Here is a 19,530-nt window from a genome sequence, read left to right as displayed (position 1 = left end):
TTTTGAATTGCACATAATCCCAAACAACAACAAAAACAAAAAACAATTTCATTTAAATTCAATTTATTGCCCAATACCAAACAATGTGGTGTCCTGGGGCGTAGCGTGATCTGGATCGGTGTGTGTGTGTGTGTGTGTGTGTGTGTTAGAATATGAACCAAGTGGACCCTTTTTCTATTTTGTTTTTGCTCCACCAGAAACTCCATATGTATAAACCTGTATGTTTTAGTTTTGAAAGCGGACCATTTGCTTCAGTGGGGGGGTGGGTGGGTGGGTGGGGTGCGGGGTCCGTACCCCCTCCAGCCTACGTCCCTGGTGTCAACAAACTAGGGTCTCGACGAGTAGGCCTACTCGGGCACGGGCCTGGTGCAGCACGACTCGGGAGTCCATTTACAGTACCCGTAGATGTGAGACAATGTAGAACATTCATTTCAGTAGTAACTAATCAACAGTACAAGTTACACAATAATTATATGATCATGCGCTAGTTTCTCTGTTTAATATGGCTGTCCGTCACAATACTGGACGTATCAACCGGTTTCAAAATGCAATACAATTGCATGATTTGGCATTCACGTTCAGCGCTGGAATTACTCGGGCATGGGTCGAGTTTGACCCTTGAGTACTCGTGAAGGCCCTACAGCAAACATAGATAAGTTTTATAATAACATCAATAACAAAAACAACAACAATAATTAATTAATTAATTATAGTTACCAAACAAACAAATAAATAAATAATACAATGCCTATTAAATTTTATAATTTCTCATGCAATAAATATATATCAGGGGCGGAAGTAGGATTTGTTTTAGAGAGGGGTGCAAGGTTTAAAAAGGCACATCTATATAGTATACTATAGTCCGTCCCATCCTCCTACAAAAATGTTTTTTTTTTTTTTTTTTTTTTTTTTTTTTTAAAAATAATTTCAGTTTTGTTTGGCGTAAAAAAAAAGTAAAGGTGTTTTGAAAATAACAAAAAAGTACTTTTTTTTTTTTTTTTATCCAATTTAGAAAGCAATCGGCTCAGAAATAAATAACTTGTAGTCAGTTCCATAGCATGAAAAAAGTCGTTCCCTGTGGGACTGATTTTAGTATTCAAGGAGCGGGTGCAACTGTTGAAACTGCTCCTTTGGCTCCCCCTCGTCCGATACTTATGTGTTGCATATTTTGTGGTCAGTCGAACATGTAATCACAACATCCCCCCAAAAAAAACCCACCGCCCACTCCTCCTAACAAAAGACCCCCCCCCAAAAAAAAACAAAAAAAACCCCAACAAAAACAAACAAAAAACAACCCATCCCGCAGTGAATCACGGTTCGACATTTTCCGCCAAAGACCAAATGCATAACGATGACGTCAACAATGCTATGACGTCTAATACAATGGAGAGGTCTACAACGTTTCTTTCAAGTTTCTCAACAAAATGCAAGTATTTATGAACATTACTCAACGAGGTAAGAATTAATACTTTTTATTCATAGTTCAATAAAATACGAAAATAATATCACATTAATAACACCATATTACAACTGCAACACTTAAACCATACCTGTGAGATATTGAGGCCCATAGGCATCTTCACAAGATGACGGGCTATTCGACAAAGATTAGTTCACAATAATGATAGCCAACTTTCACCAGACAAGAAAATTATATCGATTTAATTATATTGGGTAGTCCACTATTTCGTCCCCCCCTCTCTCTCTCCTCTCCCCCCCCCTCTCTCTCTCTCTCTCTCTCTCTCTCTCTCTCTCTCTCTCTCTCTCTCTCTCTCTCTCTCTCTCTCTCTCTCTCTCTCTCTCTCTCTTAATGTAGGTTTTTTTTTTGTGTGGATGGGTGTGTTGTGTATTTTTCATTTATTTATTTAACGGGGATGAGGCACGAGCGTAGGAATGTGCCAAAAGTGGTGGGGGGGGGGGGGCACTTTTATATTTACACACTTTTACACTATTATAAAGCAAATATAAAGCAAAATAGCAGAAAAGTGTGTGTGTGTGTGTGTGGGGGGGGGGACATGTCCCCTTGCCCCCCGTTTCCTACGCCAGTGTGAGGTGTGTGTGTGTGTGTGTGTGTGTGTGTGTGTGTGTGTGTGTGTGTGTGTTAAAATTTAGTTTTATTTAACAACACCACTAGATTACATTGATTTATTAATCATCGGCTATTGGATGTCAAAATGTTGGTAATTTTGACACTGTCTTAGAGAGGAAACATGCCACATTTTCCCATTAGTAGCAATTAAGGGATCTTTTTTATGCACAATCCCACATACAGGATAACACATACCATGGGTTTTGATATACCAGTCGTGGTGCATTGGCTGGAAAAAGAAATAGCCCAATGTGTCCACCGATGGGGATCGAACCTAGACCGACCGCGCATTAGGCGAGCGCTTTACCACTGTAGGCGGGGCGGAGATAGACAAACATGTGAGTAATACAAAGCTACATAATATGAAAAGAAAATTAAATTGCTTTTTTTACTCAGATTATTAATTTTATTTATTGTTGTTGTTTGTTTGTTTTGTTATTATTACTTTTTTAAATTCCTGGCAGCCAACCTCTAAACTAAAATTTAGGTTATTAGGTTTATTATGTAGCTGGTTATACATGTTTATGATATATATTTCACTATCTTCGCATGCCAAGGTACCATTCCGTATAGTATACTACTATCTACTGCGCATGCATTATGAAATGCATTACGAAATATGTTTTCACAGCCTGTAGAAGCTAGGGGAGGGGAGGCCATTGCCCCCCCCCCCTCCCCCCTAACGAGAACGAAAATGTACCTTTTTTAAATCCTCTATATAAATAAAAGTATCATTTAGCTTCTGCCACCCATGTAATCCCCCCCCCCCCCCACACAGATACAGTTCCTGCAGGCCTGTTGAAGGATATGACATTGTGTTACCTTTGAGCATTTAATTTTTTTTTTAATGGATTTATTTAGCCATTATATTGTCAGTCACTAGTATATTACCTAGTACATGTAGTAGATATAATAATGGGATTCGTGACAAGGGTGCAAGCCGTAACCCAGTGGTAAAGCGCTCGCCTGATGCGCTGTTGGTCTGGGATCGATCCCCGCCGGTGGGCCCCTTGGGCTATTTCTCATTCTAACCAGTGCACTACGATAGGTATATCAAAGACCGTGGCATGTGCTATCCTGTCTATGGGATGGTGGATATAAAAGATTCCTTGCTACAATGCTACTAGAGGAACACAGTAGCGGATTTCCTCTCTAAGACTGTATGTCAAAATTACCAAATGTTTGACATCCAGTAACTGATAATTAATAAATCAATGTGCTCTAGTGGTACCGGTAAACCAAACAGACTGATTCGTGGCAAATGTTCAAGAAACCAAGGTTCAATCTGATTAAAATTAGCTCTACTAGGTCTACCAGTAGATCTAACAGCATTGCGTGAACTCCCATGTCCAGGTGACATTTCATCCATAAATATCAATTTAAATATCGACCAAGGTTCAATCTGATTAAAATTAGCTCTACTAGGTCTACCAGTAGATCTAACAGCATTGCGTGGACTCCCATGTCCAGGTGACATTTCATCAATCTAATTAAAATTAGCTCCACTATTACATGTGGATCTAAAGACAGCCAGTTGGAGCTCATGTCCACCAATCAAAACCTTACTTGCAGAATCCTGCCAGTGATTTAAAATTAATTTGAAAACATTCCGAATTATCCTGAGGGTATACGACATGTCTCGTGTGAATTACGAATGCCTTAAAACATGTTTTATTTTATAAAATAAATAATTTGTAATGTAAAACTGAAGACTGTTTTATTTGGGCTTTTTTTATAAATAAATAAATAATTTTTAATGTAAAATTGAAGACTGATAACCCACCCCGTACGTATTGGTATGGTTCGCTGTACTGCGGCCACTAAAATAGACTCGCCCGATATTTTTAGAATTTGTATGCTCCCAAATAACGTTATAAAAGGCGAAGTGTGATTGGTCAATATTTAAATTATTACTCCCGCCCCGGAGTCGACAACTGGCGATGTCAGAGGCCGAATCCGGGGTGGGCGTGCCTGAACCCTCGTGGATAGGGGCACGTAAATATAGTTACCCATACCCATAAATTATTATTTACAGACGAAATGTTACCTGGGCATTGGGGACTACGCATTGTTGTTAGTTTTAAATCACTGGCAGGATTCTGCAAGTAAGGTTTTGATTGGTGGACATGAGCTCCAACTGGCTGTCTTTAGATCCACATGTAATAGTGGAGCTAATTTTAATTAGATTGACATTTCATCTATAAAGAACAATTTAAATATCGACCAATTACACTTCGCCTTTTATAGCGTTATTCGGGAACATACACATTCTTAAAATATCGGGCGAGACTATTTATGCAATAGGCGAACTTGTTGGTCTATTTCAATATTGAAAAAAACAGAGGGGAACGTGCAGTAATAAACTCTGGATTGTATACTAGTATAAACTGATTTTATCACGGGTTTTTTTTCCGTCTTGAAACGAATTTTACATAAATTGTTATATTGCAATTTCCGGCATACTTCGTAATTCACCCGAATCATTTCGTATACCCTCGGCATAATCCCAAATGTTTTCAAATTCTTTTCAAATCACTGGCATGCTTTTGCAAGTAAGGTTTTGATTGGTCGAATAAAAAGTCAACTGGACATGAACTGCAACGGGTTGCTGTTAGATTCACATGTAATAGTGGAGCTAATTTTAATTGGATTGACCAAGGTTCAATACTTTATCTACCGTATATCTTCACCTATAAATCGATTCCCCCCCACACCAAAATATTATTTTATATACATATGTATTTGGCGGTGGGTGGGAAGTTGACTTATAGGGAAGTCAGAAAATGACACACATAATATTGCCGTTTTGTGGATGATTTTTGAATTATGCTTCATATGTTAATTTGACAATGTTTTTTTTAAATTATTATTTTTCTTGTAGCTTAAATATTTTGGCATAATATACATCTCGGTTTTGCTTATAAAATGTGTCATGGTTTTGAAACCTTTACAATCTCACACGCCATGACAGCACTCCAATTAGCTAAAATACACCACACCCCCGCAAAAAATACCATGGTCTATAGAGTGACAGAGAAAACCCGTTGTTACCACAGTGGTTGCTATACCGAGTAGCATCGGCGTAAAAAACACAAAGCCAAATGTTTGACATCCAATAGCCGATGATTAATTAATCAACGAGTTCCAAATCGTGATAACACAGTTAATATGACCAGTCCTGTCATTGATGAGGCACGTGACAATGTTTGTCGTCATAAAATGTTGTTTTATCTGACCGGTAAATTCCTGTAATTTAATTTGAACTGGAGTCAATGAACCAGCTACTGACTAGTGTGCTTGAAACACGTGCGAAGTCCTACTTTACAGGTGAGGGGAGGTAATTATATCCATGGTGTATAATACATGTTGATTGAAACATCGCTTGTAGCAGTTTCAGCCATATATGTTACTACTGTCGTCTTTGATTTGGTCGGGGCGGGACGTAACCAAGTGGTAAAGCGCCCGGCTGATGCGCGGTCGGTCTAGGGTCGATCGGTCAGCCCATTGGGCTATTTCTCATTGCAGCCAGTAAACCACGACTGGTATATCAAAGGCTGTGATATGTGCTATCCTGTCTGTGGGAAAATGTATATAAAAGATCATCCCTTGCTAATAATGAGAAAATGGTTATAAAAGATCATCCCTTGCTAATAATGAGAAAATGTATACAAAAGATCATCCCTTGCTAATAATGAGAAAATGGTTATAAAAGATCATCCCTTGCTAATAATGAGAAAATGTATACAAAAGATCATCCCTTGCTAATAATGAGAAAATTGTTATAAAAGATCATCCCTTGCTAATAATGAGAAAATGTATACAAAAGATCATCCCTTGCTAATAATGAGAAAATGTAGCGGTTTGTTTTCTCTAAGATATCCAATAGCCGATGATTAATAAGACAATACTCTAGTGGTGTGGCTAAACAAAACAAACTTTAACTTTGATTTGGCCATATACACCCTGCAGGAATATTACATACCCAATCTGATTAAAATTAGCTCTACTGGATCTACCAGAAGAGCTAACAGCATTGCGTGGACTCCCATGTCCAGGTGACATTTCATCTATAAATAACAATTTAAATATCGACCAATTACACTTCGCCTTTTATAGCGTTATTCGGGAGCATGCAAATTCTAAAAATATCGGGCGAGACTATTTATGCAATAGGCGAACTTGTTGATCTAAATCAACATTGAAAAAAACAGGGGGAAAAGTGCAGTAATAAACTCTGGATTGTATACTAGTATAAAGAGATTTTATGGCTATACCATCACGGTTTTGTTTCGTCTTGAAACGAATTTTATATAAAATTTTATATTGCAATTAGTTTCCGGCATACTTCGTAATTCACCTAAATCATTTCGTATACCCTCGGCATAGTCCCGAATGTTTTCAATTTTTTTCAAATCACTGGCATGATTTTGCAAGTAAGCTTTTGATTGGTCGAATGAAAGTTCAACTGGACATGAACTCCAACGGGCTGCTGTTAGATCCACATGTAACAGTGGAGCTAATTTTAATTAGATTGATTACATACCGGTACTATACAATGACCAGCTTATACATTCATTTGGCACATTTTGTTACATTCTATTATATAAACCTTTCTAAACCGGACCCTCAGTTTTCCATAAGCAGCAAAAGATATTTTATATGCACATCCCACGAACAAGACTACTATTTATTCACTTTCATTCAGTTATAACGTTCAAATTTTAATTTACTTACCGGTGATATTTATGGGCTATTTTACACAGCTCGAGATCTGTGCACTGTTTGAATTTACTTTTTAAATGCTATATATATCTTTAATAATGACCTTTCTCATGGACTTGACACCCTACAGTCTATGTATTCTTTGTACTGGTGTGTCTTTAAACATCCATAAAGATCCCTTGCTACTAATAGACAAATGTAGCGGGTTTTCTCTCTAAGCTTATATGTAAAAATTACCAAATGTGTGACATCCAATGGCCGATGATTAATAAATCAATGTGCTCTAGTGGTGTCGTTAAACAAAACAAACTTTAACAAACGTTTTTTAATATTCATTCACTCATTCAATCAGTTAATGACATTTGATACATCTTCTAAACAGGGATTTACGGTATTTTTTATTTATTATCGACGTGTAGTCTATTTATAATCACACGTAAAAACCGGTTTTTAACATCAACATATTCCAAGTCTGTGAGTAAGTGCTTTTTTTGTTGGTCATTGGGGTGGGGGGGGGGGGGGGGGCGAGGGGTGCGTAGTGCTTATACTCATTATGTCCTCATTATAATATATTTAAGCCTAAATATGCGAGGATATGCATGATAAATTACTAAATTATCCTGTGTATTTAATGTGCATGAATTATGTAGATAATAATAATAATAATAATAATAATAATAATAATAATAATAATATAATGATGATGATGATGATCTTTCATTTAAAATCAGTATGCTCTTTGATGGAAAGAAGACCTCCCCCCCCCCCCCCCACCTCAGCAACTGAGACATTAAAAACAATGTATAATAAAAATAGTAAATTGTAAAAATACGTACACGTGTATGTGCCCTCGATATATTGTGGAAAACACATACAACATAATTAATGTATAGCTCTACTAACCCCATCCTGTTTTATATGCAATGAGGGTAGGGCCTAGCACTACTGATATAAAACAACAAACGTCTCTTCATAACTGTTAGCAGAATACGGTTAATGCTGAAATTCAGTTATAAATTATAATTGTTTCCATGTTTTGCGATACACTAAACATAAAATATTCACGTATGGAATGTTTGTCCTTCACAGGACTGACCTAGATTGTATATTGATGCACGAGTTTGTAAAATTCCTTCATCGCGCTTGCAGCATACCGCTTGCAATTACAACATTCCCGCGATTTTTCTGTATATTTGTTTCCCTCCACTCGATCTTGCCCAGTTTTGTTTTTAAACAATATTTATTCAAGTAAATGAAGTGGATTGGCAAACAGCCGATAAGCCTTTATAAATGTCTCTCCACGAGATGATGTTACATACTGTAGCACTCTTTGTCCCCCTCCCTCTTTACCCCGTAGACGTTGAAAGCCACTCCACCGCCACCCCCTACAACTCAGAAAATAATACATTAGGCTGCAGTTAAAAATCTAATTAATAATTATATAGTTCCCCACCCCCATGGCAATTACTGTCATCTTCCGACGCCTGTGACCCCGTCTCTCTCAAGTCCGCAAATGTTGATATAGAAAACATGATTTTATTAATTTATTTAGTGTTAGTAAAAGAACCGCATTAAAAAAACAAGCTACCCACCCCCCCCCCCCCCAACAAAAACAACAACAAAAACAAACAAACAGACAAAACAAAACAAACAACACATTCCCCCACTGGCGTAGGAAGCGTGTGTGTGTGTGTGTGTGTGTGTGTGTGTGTGTGTGTGTGCGTGTGCGTGTGTGTGTGTGTGTGTTTAAGGGGCATGTGTCCCCACTTTTCAGATATTTTGCTTTATATTTGCTTTATAATAGTGTAAAAGTGAGTAAATATAAAAGTGTGCCTCCCACTTTTTTGGCACCTTCCTACGCCACTGCCCCCAATCAAACAAACAAAAAACAACAAAAAGAAACAATACCACCCCAGAATTCTAAATGAATGGATAAATTATTAAATGATTGAATGAATGAATAAATGAATAAATGAATGGATTAATGGATAAATGACCGTATGACTGACTGAATGACTGACAGAATGACTCAGCTGAATGAAAAAATACTCTGTGAGGGGCGGGATTCAGTTCAGTGGTAGAGTGTCCGCCTGAGAAGGAAGGACATGGTTTATTTAACGACACACTCAACACATTTTATTTACGGTTATATGGCGTCGAACATATGATTAAGGACCACACAGATATTGAGAGAGGAAACCCGCTGTCGCCACTTCATGGGCTACTCTTTTCGATTTGCACCAAGGGATCTTTTATATGCACCATCCCATAGACAGGATAGTACATACCACTGCCTTTGATGTGCCAGTAGCGGTGCACTGGCTGGAGCGAGAAATAGCCCAATGGGCCCAGTGACGGGGATCGTTCCCAAACCGACCGCGCATCATGTGAGCGCTTTTCCACTGGAACCGCCAGGGAAGTGCACATACAAAATCCCCCTTTTCCCGGTAGAAATCAACCCACCCCGTGTTTAGCGACAGCAAGCGACGCTAACGTTCGCAAACTATTTGACGGGGGCCCGTTCCACGAAACGATCTTAGCCCTAAGATCATCGTATGTGCATAACTACCTGGCCCCGTGCTTATAAACCTTAAAGTCTAGACTTGAATAAAGTCCAGACTTTAACGTCATGGCAACTCCATTCAAATAGCATTACGGGCCCTTATGCCCTTAAGATGATCTTAGCGCTAAGATCGCTTCGTGGAACGGGGCCCTGGTCCCCGATGTGATCAGATGGTTTAATGTGAGGAGCGGGACGTAGCCCAGTGGTAAAGCGCTCGCCTGGTGCGCGGTCGGTGTAGGGTCAATCCCCGTCGGTGGGCTCACTGGGCTATTTCTGATTCCAGCCAGTGTACCACGACTGGTATATCAAAAGCTGTGGTATGTGATGTCTTGTCTGTTGAATGATGCATATAAAATATCCGTTGATACTAATGGAAAAATGTAACGGGTTTCCTCTCTATGACCGTATTATAACTTCAGTTTAATGTGAAGCGCATAAAGCATTCTAGCGAACTCTTTTCTGCTCGGTCTGTCAGAATTCAGCCCAGGTTTACTATTCGTCATAGGATAGATTCACCCCTCTAACCCAAACCATAGACAAAAAGGTGTTTTTCACCCGTCCGATCCAGTGCCACAGGACTGGTGTATTAAAAGTCATGGTAAGTGTTGCACTGTTTGGGAAAACTCATAAAAACGACCCATTTAATAGAGAGCTTTCTGTAAGAGTAGTCTGTAAGAGTAGTCTATGTAGCAGCGGCTCGGACTCTATCGGAACTGTGTTGGTGGGCCCATTGGGCTATTTCTCGTTCCAGCCAGTGCTCCACAATTGGTGCAACAAAGGCCGTGGCATGTGTTATCCTGTCTGTCGGATGGTGCATATAAACGATCCCTTGCTGTTAATCGAAAAGAGTAGCCCATAAAGAAGTGACAGCGGGTTTCCTCTCTCAATATCTGTGTGGTCCTTAACCATATGTCCGACGCCATATAATCCGTAAATAAAACGTGTTGAGTGCGTCGTTAAATAAAACATTTCCTTCCTTCTATCGGGACTCTATTTACGTGCCCACATACCCCGAAGGTTTCAGGCACGCCCGTCCCAGGTCCGACCTCTGGCATAGCCAGTTTTCCTGGACCAGAGCGGCGAGTTCACACTGTGTCAGATGTCAAAACGACATTGCCCATGCCAGATGCCAAAACAGCCGTGGATCTTTTAGACTGTAACGAGATGTCTTCATCACACCCGAGGTGTATTTTTGTGCTGGGGTGTCATTAAACATTCATTCATTCATCACATATAAACGGGTAATGGTTCGGCAATTAATTTGACTGATGTCGTCATCTACTATCATACCACATTCCTCTATCGTTTGTAAACGCACAAAATACCACAGGCGAACGGGCTTCCATTTTTGTTGGGGTGGGGGGATTTTCCCCAAATTAAACATAGAGAGAGAGAGAGAGAGAGAGAGAGAGAGAGAGAGAGAGAGAGAGAGAGAGAGAGAGAGAGAGAGAGAGAGAGAGAGAGAGAGAGAGAGAGAGAGAGAGGAGGGAGGGAGAGAATATAAGATCTTCAGGATGCAAATATTTACGGAGTAAAAGCAGCTGTGTGTGTGGTTTGTAGTAATATGTGACATTGATTATTTGTACAAATACTATTATCCATTGACAATAAATAAATACACTTTTATTTGTTATACAGTTGTTATGCAGTATATACCAGAGGTTGAAACTAATGCGGGATACCCTCAAAAATGGAACTGCAATTTTCAGCAAAAATTACGGTTGCTATTAAAAACATTAATTAAATCTCTAAAATGGTATATGACGCCCCCCCCCCCCCCCCCCTTTTTCTTGCAAGTAGATTAGATGTGAGGTACCACACTTTTTATTGCTGTACTTCCTGGGTGTGTTGATACGCTGCTAATATTAGTTTTATTAGTAAACGTTAACATTATCGGCAATAGGAATTGATTTGGTCTATTAGAACCTTCAAACACGAGATAAATGAAGGGGAAATTACTCGTACATCATTACATATATAGAGTCGCGTTCCTTACATATTCCCCCCCCCCCCCCCCCCGGTTTGTTTTCTGTTTATTTACACACAAAAAACCCCAACACCCCCGCTGCTACATATTCCCATTAATAACAAGGGATCTTTTATATGCACCAGTCAGGGTATATTTAATGATTACCGTTACTGGGCGGATAAAAGCACCATATTTGGTACGAGGCTTCCTTAGGGCCTATTAATTAATGTTAGCCTAGGAGCCCTCCGGAGTTTAAAAAAAGTTCATGTAAAACACCAAAATTCAAGATGGCCGACATCTATGACAAAATATCACTTTTCTCGAGTCTTGGGAGTCATTAAAAGCCCAGGGTGGTTCCCAAATTTGTGATTTTTAGGTAGTTGAATGTTACTTGGACATTATAATAGTACCAATACATTTTTAAAATATTATAAATACCGTCCTTATTCCAATAAATGGCAAATTTCCAATAACATCCACCCTCTTCTGGTTGAAGGGAAAATGTTATCACCCAATAAAGTGAATAATAGTGAATCATGTATTTTAATAACTGGCCTTGTACTAGTCACGATGAAATTAAAAATGTTCAGGGCATTTATTAGAATAACTACATTTGAATTGTATAGACAAAACTCAATTTTCAAGCAAATAATATCAATGCTTTATTCGTAGGCCACCAAGTAGTTCTCAATTTTCCTTACTATCTGACACCATGGAGACTAGGCCATTGCATGGAGTTGAGTTGGAATACAATGTGTAAAAAAACCTCACAGTTTCTTACAAAGTATATGGCATTGTTCTGTGATGTCTATTAAAGTAACATACAGTTTACAATGTTCTATAGAGTACATTTGCACTTGCAAAGTGGTGTGTAGTCCAGATTTGCTTTGCCGCATTTGCAGTTGGAGCAGCCTCCTTTACAGGAGCATTTGATAAGCTCACTGCATGATCTGGAAATCTCTGGAATTGTCATCCAAACTGGTACCCATGACTCTGATACCTTGGTCCAGGCAAAGTCCTGTGGAGAAGGAACCACTAGCTGTGTTTGTGTGCTGGTCATCCAGATTCCTGCTTGATACACTGCCCGTCGGACATGCTGGAGTAGCGCATCCTTGGTGGGTGGCAGTTTGTCCATTGCTCGATTTTTATGGCAGAAGAGTTCCCTTCTTGTCTCGTTGACAGAGCTCAAAGGACTGGTTTTATCATACAGGATAACAGTCAGTCTCTCGAGCTTTAGGAAAGGGTCGTCGTCGAGATCCAGCATCTGGAAGGGATGACCGGCCAGATACACAAATGTCTCTGTGATGTCCATAGGCCTGACATGCCTGCCAAACTGACTTCTTGCCCTTGCCGTTGAAGGCAGAGTTTGTGTCGCAACCTGAAAATGCATGGAACACAGGTAATGCTCGTGATTGTGGCTTGCGCAGATGGCATTGATGTGGTAAAACCTGTAATTCTTGCCCATGCCAAAGGCCACCCAGATGTCGGCCAAAGGCTGAGTTGCAATCAGATCATGGAATGTGCCAGCAAGGATGACTACAACATCTGTGTCCACAGTACGCACATGGATAGTCTTTCTCCCATGTTTCAGTGCATGTAGCACATGAACCACAACCCTGGTATCCGCCTCCTCATGATTGCAGTTTTGCATGGGGATGCTGGCACCAATGGATGCCACAGCTTGTCCTGATGTGACATATACAGCTTTGGCTGGTGGCCAGTTGAACTCTTCAACCTTGGAAGTCAAAAAGGCAAACAGCTCCTTCTTGTTGATTGGGTCACGGAGGAAGTCCATCCAATTGCCTGGCAGCTTGGTCTCACCAGACACTTTCCTGCGCACACCCTTGCCTCTCTTTTTCCGGGTAGACTCCTTCAAAGTGTCTCGGATGTATGTCTCCCACACAACATCCAACCTCGTGGCATCCTGCAGCTGCTTCTCCAGGTAAGGGATGAAAACCCTGTCTGCATACTCATGGAAGGTGCTGACACTGGTAGTGAGCAGGCAGTGTATGATGACGGCACCATCCAGGACTTTGCAGTCATAGGTTGAAGGTGGCTCTGATTGACCAGGCTGCTCAAGACATTTCAGCAGGTCAGACTTCGTGCTTGGCAAATGAAGCTTGTCAAAGTCTGAGAGGGAAGGAGGGAAGGACTGTATCTCATGTGCAAAGAACTCGGCCAAGTCACCATCCCGGTTCTGCATAGATATGTATAGCTGGCCAAAGAGTGCCACATTGTTCTGAAGCACTTTGATCTTCTTCCCCTGCTTAGATCTTGCCTGACGTTGAGGCTTCCTGAATAGTGCTAGAGAATTTATCTTTATTGGGTCATGGATAGAGTGGCTGCGCACATCAAGCACATTCTTGACGAAGTCCTTGTACTGTTTCTTGCCTGTATCCTCTAAGGTGCGCAATGTGGCTACCACTGATTCATCCGCACAGTTGCGACTGTTGAGAGTTACTAGATCTGGGAAATCATCCAAGAAGGGATTGCCCATTCGTCTGATCGTATCGGAGAGGCTGGCAACCTGTCTCTGGAAGGTCTTCTGTTTTGAGAGACCCTGCTCATGGTACTGGAACCCATTTTCTGTTTATAGTTCCATAATTACTTTGCTGGAACTGCTTGTAGGTCTACTGGTAGTATTACAATATTCAAAATCGGATTCAGTTTGTTCAGTGGCCTCAAAAACCAATATTTTGCAACCACTCTGAACTTCTTATGATTCCCAGGTGTCATAGATGTCGGCCATCTTGAATTTTTTTTAAACTCCGGAGGGCTCCTAGGCTAACATTAATTAATAGGCCCTAAGGGAGCCTTGTGCCAAATATGGTGCTTTTATCCTCCCAGTAACGGTAATTTCACTAATCTCCCTGACTAAATGGGGTTCAGCTATACTAAGTAATCAATATGTCGATTTAAACATTCATTCATTCATTCATTCATTTACAGACCTCGCCATTAAAATGGAACTATGAATCGCTCCCCTTGACTACCTTAGACTAAGCATAAGCGTACAAGACGGGTAAGGAGGTGATGCATGGGGAAGCTGCCCCCCCCCCCCCCCCCCCCCCCCCCCCCCCCCCCCCCACCCCCCCCCCCACCCCCCCCCCACCCCCCCCCCCACCCCCCCCCCCCCCCCCCCCCCCCCCCCCCCCCAGTGCTGGAGAAAATCCCCATATTCTGACAAAATTAGCTGGCCTGACACCTTTTTACCATGCATTTTCATCATCATTCTACCCGTAAAACTAGTTGTAATCCATGTAGAAATGACCGGCCTCGGTGGCGTCGTGGTAGGCCATCGGTCTACAGGCTGGCGTCAGACATATGGTTAGGGACCACACAGATTTTGAGAGGAAACCCGCTGTCGCCACTACATGGGCTACTCTTCCGATTAGCAGCAAGGGATCTTTTATTTGCGCTTCCCACAGGCAGGATAGCACAAACCATGGCCTTTGTTGAACCAGTTATGGGATCACTGATCGGTGCAAGTGGTTTACACCTACCCATTGAGCCTTGCGGAGCACTCACTCAGGGTTTGGAGTCGGTATCTGGATTAAAAATCCCATGCCTCGACTGGGATCCGAACCCAGTCCCTACCAGCCTGTAGACCGATGGCCTGCCACGACGCCACCGAGGCCGGTCCGTAATGATATAATTTTTTGCATTAAATAGGAAGGAAGAAAGGAAATGGTTTATTTAACGACGCACTCAACACATTTTATTTACGGTTATATGGCGTCGGACAAATGGTTAAGGACCACACAGATATTGACGGAGAAAACCCGCTGTCACCACTTCATGGGCTACTCTTTTCGATTAGCAGCAATGGATCTTTTATATGCACCATCCCATAGACAGGATATCACATACCACGGCCTTTGATATACCAGTCGTGGTACACTGGCTGGAGCGAGAAATAGCTCAATGGGCCAACTGACGGGGATCGATCCCAAACCGACCGCGCATCAAGCGAGCGCTTTACCACTGGGCTACGTCTCGCCCAAACACATCTAAACGTATGACAGGTGTAACTGCTAATAGTAGACGTAAACGTACTGTGACCTTGAAGTGAGGGTTAGCTCCGCCTCACCAAGCTACCAAAATAACAGTATAAATATTCGAGCAATACTTTAATAATTAAAATCAAACAGAAGTGATAGTGAAGGCTCTTCCACAGATCTCTCGTTAGGTGAACTATTTCCTGATGTCGCTATAATATATATACTCTTCAAAAGAAGAAACGCAAAACCACATTGTCGTAACATTTGGAGAATTGATTTAATTATTGAATGGTGAGTCCGATAATTACCAAATGTTGCAGGATTGTTCACAATTCACTCTAGTCCATTGTGAGTAAGTGATAGGACACACCACCAAGGTCAAGGTCATCTGGAGTCAATACCGGGTGTGGCCTCCGCGTGTGTTGACAACTGCCTGGCACCGCCTGCCCATTGAAGCAACCAGAGTACGGATGACGTCCCGGGGGATGGTGGCCCACTCGGCCTGCAAGGCTGCTGCCAGCTCGGGCAGGGTCTGGGGCTGTGGTTGTCGCTGTCGGAGGCGTCGGTCCAACTCGTCCCATAGATGCTCAATTGGGTTCAAATCCGGTGATATCGATGGTCAAGGAAGGACATTAATGTTGTTGTTCTGTAGGAAAGCCGTTGTGAGACGTGCTGTGTGAGGCCTGGCGTTGTCATGTTGGAACACTGCGTTGGCGTTGGCCATAACTGGAACGATGTGTGGCCGGAGGATCTGGTCAATGTAGCCCTGTGCATTCAGGTTGCCCTGCACGTGGACCAGGTCAGTTCTGCCAGTGTGTGAGATGGCTGCCCACACCATGACACTACCCCCGCCGAATCTGTCCACTTCCTGCACGCAGTTTGCCGCATAACGTTCACCACGACGCCTATACACGCGACATCTTCCATCATGACGTCGGAGCAGAAATCGGGACTCGTCACTGAACCACACCTGTCTCCATCGCAGTTGAGGCCATTGTCGATGAATCTGGCACCACTGCAGTCGGAGTCGACGGTGTTGTGGTGTTAAGATGACACCTCGAACTGGACGTCTGGCACGAATTCCTACCTCACGTAGGCGGTTCCGTACGGTCTGGTCGGATATCCTGCGCAAACCTGGTATTGCTGCGGCTGTGGAGGTGGCAGTAGTCAATCGTTCCCGAAGGTGGCGTACCCGGATGTAGCGGTCCTGCCCGGGGGTAGTGACCCGTGGTCGACCGGATCTAGGGAGGTCACGTGTTGATCCATGTTGCTGGTAACGGTCCCACAGTCTGGAGATGGTGCTTGGGGACACATGGAATGCCCTGGCAACGGCCGTTCTGGATTCGCCTGCGTCTAGTCGGCCGATGGCATTGTTTCTCTGCGGTTCACTGAGACGTGGCATGTCCTGGATTGTCAACTGTCGGCCAGATACAGAGGCCAGGCAAGCGAACACCCTGCACTTTTATACTGTCGGTGTTCATGTTGCACGTGCAGACAACGCACGTGCAGTGGTGACATGGTTTGCACGTGGCTGCGTTTTTGCGAATATTCACATTTTGGAACTTTATTGTACAGTAGCTGCGTTTTATCGAATGTAACCGTGGGAATGTGTTTGGGACATGCAATGACCTTATATTCACAAAGCATGAACCGGTAGGAAACATAAAATCGGAGTTATAACCCATTTGTACCCTTTTGCGTTTCTTTTTTTGAAGAGTACACAATGGCTAGATCGTAACCGTGTCACTAGGCTTTATAGTAAACCAAACCCGCTAGAGATTATAATACAAAGGTTGATAGCTTGTGCGGGAAAAAAACTTCCTTGTTCGCCATTAACTTTTCAAGGTCTTAATGTGCACGTAAGTATCGATATATATATATACCTTCATGGATGTTGTGAGTGTGCACAAGTAATATTATAGTAAGCAGAATCTATTGTAGTCTAAGGTCATTCATATATATTTCTCATATTGAAACCAGTTTCGGTGATCCAGTTGTTAACCTAGCATGTACTATAAAACTGTGAGGTGCTGGGATTTTATTTCAGTATTGGCTACAAGCGATAGAGCACAAAATGTAATGAGAGCGCACCTCAGGTGTAAAACAGCTACACCCACGTTCTCACTAATCACTAATTAGTAACCTCTGACATGATGGACACACTGTGTGTACGCCCTTGACAGCATGCTTAAACTCACCTCCCCCCAGGTCCTTTTAAAGACATATGACTGCCCCCCCCCCTTCCGTTGAAAGACATATGACTGTCCCTCCCCCTCCGTTGAAATATATATGACTGTCCCCCTCTCCTTACATATTGTTCTGTGGTTTTAACTAGACATCCACCGAGCGAAGGGTATCCGTCCTACAACACGACTGGTATATCAAAGGCCGTGGTATGTGTTACCCTGTCTGTGGGATGGTGCATATCAAAGATCCCTTGCTGCTAATCGAAAAGAGTAGCCCATTAAGTGGCGACAGCGGGTTCCCTCTCTCAATATCTGTGTGGTCCTTAACCATGTGTCCGACGCCATATAACCGTAAATAAAATGTGTTGAGTGCGTCGTTAAATAAAAAATTCCTTTAATCCTACAACATATTGCATGCCAGGCGAACTCTCTACCACTGAACTACGACTGGTCTAGGGAGAAGAAACTCGCTGCTTCTACAAAGTGTTTCTTCTGGCATATGGCTCAGTCGGTAAAGCATTCGTCTTGTGTTCATCATGTGTTGGATCATTGAGGTTGTTGTTTTTACCCATATCCAACCATTACCATTTTTTTTACCCATATCCAACCATTACCCCACGACTGGGTATATCAAAGGCCGTGACATGTGCTGTCCTGTCCCTGGAAAAGTGCATGTAATCTCTTGCTGCTAATGGAAAAATGAAGCCATTTCCTCAAAAAACTGGCAGAATTAACAAATGTTTGACATCCAATAGCAGATGTTTATTAAATCAATGTGCTCTAGTCGTGTCGTTAAACAAAAGAAACTTCTAAAATCGTTTTCCAAACAGCAGCAAGGGGCGTTTTATATACACTTTCCCCATAGACAGGATAGTACATACCTCAGGCGCGTGTGTAGGTCGAACACCCTTTCTCCTGCTCTGAGCGATTTTTCAATATATTTTCCAGGGGGTCATGACTCGGAACCCGCTAGAAACTTCGCTCAACACTCTCTAGACTTCCCCTGCATAAATTCCCGCACACGTGCCTGTACTTGTAACCATAGACTTTAATGGAAGACTGTCGTGTGGAAACTACAACATATTAAATATAGTTCTAAAGGTGATTGTATTACCCCATCCACGGTCCCGGCATTGAAAATCTCAGCAAATATTTCTTGTTCAATTGTGTGTGTGTGTGTGTGTGTGTGTGTGTGTGTGTGTGTGTGTGTGTGTGTGTGTGTGTGTGTGTGTGTTAGCCACATTAGTTATTCGCAATATACAATCTTTTCGTTTCTTCAATGGTCAGCTGGTCAGTCTTCAGACCTTCCATCCCCTCCGTCCCGGGGCGAGATATGGCTCAGCGGTAGAGCGTCCGCCTGTGGGGCAATATATCTTAAGATCAATCATCCTCTATTTACTCGCCTGTCTCTACACAAGCAGAACCACATCGAAGGCTGGGGATGTACTGCCCTGTCTATTGCAAAGATAATTTTAAATATCCCTTGCAGCTTTTCGGTAGGAGTAAAATGTGTGGCGGCAGCGACGGGTTTCCTCTTTCGCTTGACCAAGTGTCGACCCCCCCCCCCCCACCCCCATATATTAGCCATACTTTAAATGTGTTGTGGTGTCGTTAAACAAACCTTTTTCCCCCTTTATTCTTGGTCTCCGCTAGTACACCCGACACGAGCAAACACGATTCGTTTCGTGAATACTCATTCCAAATGGGTTGCCGTTTGCTGATCACTCTTAAATATTTGTCAGCGGACTTTTGATTGGATGAAAGATGACGTTGGATGAAAGATATCATTGGTTTGAGCTAGATCTACTGACTGATATCCTATTGAAGTGGCCAGTAAGATATGTATCAATTAGATTTCATGTTGGCGTGTCCTGTCACGCTTTTCGTGTCATTGAATTGACTGTCTGCGTAAATACGTTTGCTTTATGTACTCGGCAGCAGAACTATGCAAGATACACACTCCCAGGATACGGAGAAAAACTAAATATTTGCTTTCTTAT

The 19,530-nt window shown here is 42.1% G+C and overlaps 1 protein-coding gene across 4 annotated transcripts in view; it reads left to right on the top strand.

Annotated features, from left to right (window-relative positions):
• The first annotated feature begins 1,356 nt into the window (after window positions 1-1,356).
• The window catches only part of LOC121369054 (serine/threonine-protein kinase TBK1-like), a 44,204-nt gene continuing 26,030 nt past the window's right edge, over window positions 1,357-19,530 (top strand). Inside the window, exons 1-2 of one of the 4 annotated variants that reach the window (XM_041493876.1) lie at window positions 1,379-1,455; window positions 18,479-18,631. The gene's annotated coding sequence lies outside the window, so the exon portion shown is untranslated. Of the gene's footprint in view, window positions 1,456-7,254; window positions 7,290-17,084; window positions 17,204-18,478; window positions 18,632-19,530 lie in introns of those variants that run through there. The other 3 variants (XM_041493875.1, XM_041493878.1, XM_041493877.1) reach the window with 3 other exon arrangements.

This window comes from Gigantopelta aegis, chromosome 3, assembly GCF_016097555.1.
Source record: "Gigantopelta aegis isolate Gae_Host chromosome 3, Gae_host_genome, whole genome shotgun sequence".
Taxonomy (NCBI): domain Eukaryota; kingdom Metazoa; phylum Mollusca; class Gastropoda; order Neomphalida; family Peltospiridae; genus Gigantopelta; species Gigantopelta aegis.
This window is presented reverse-complemented; position numbering and strand designations above follow the sequence as displayed.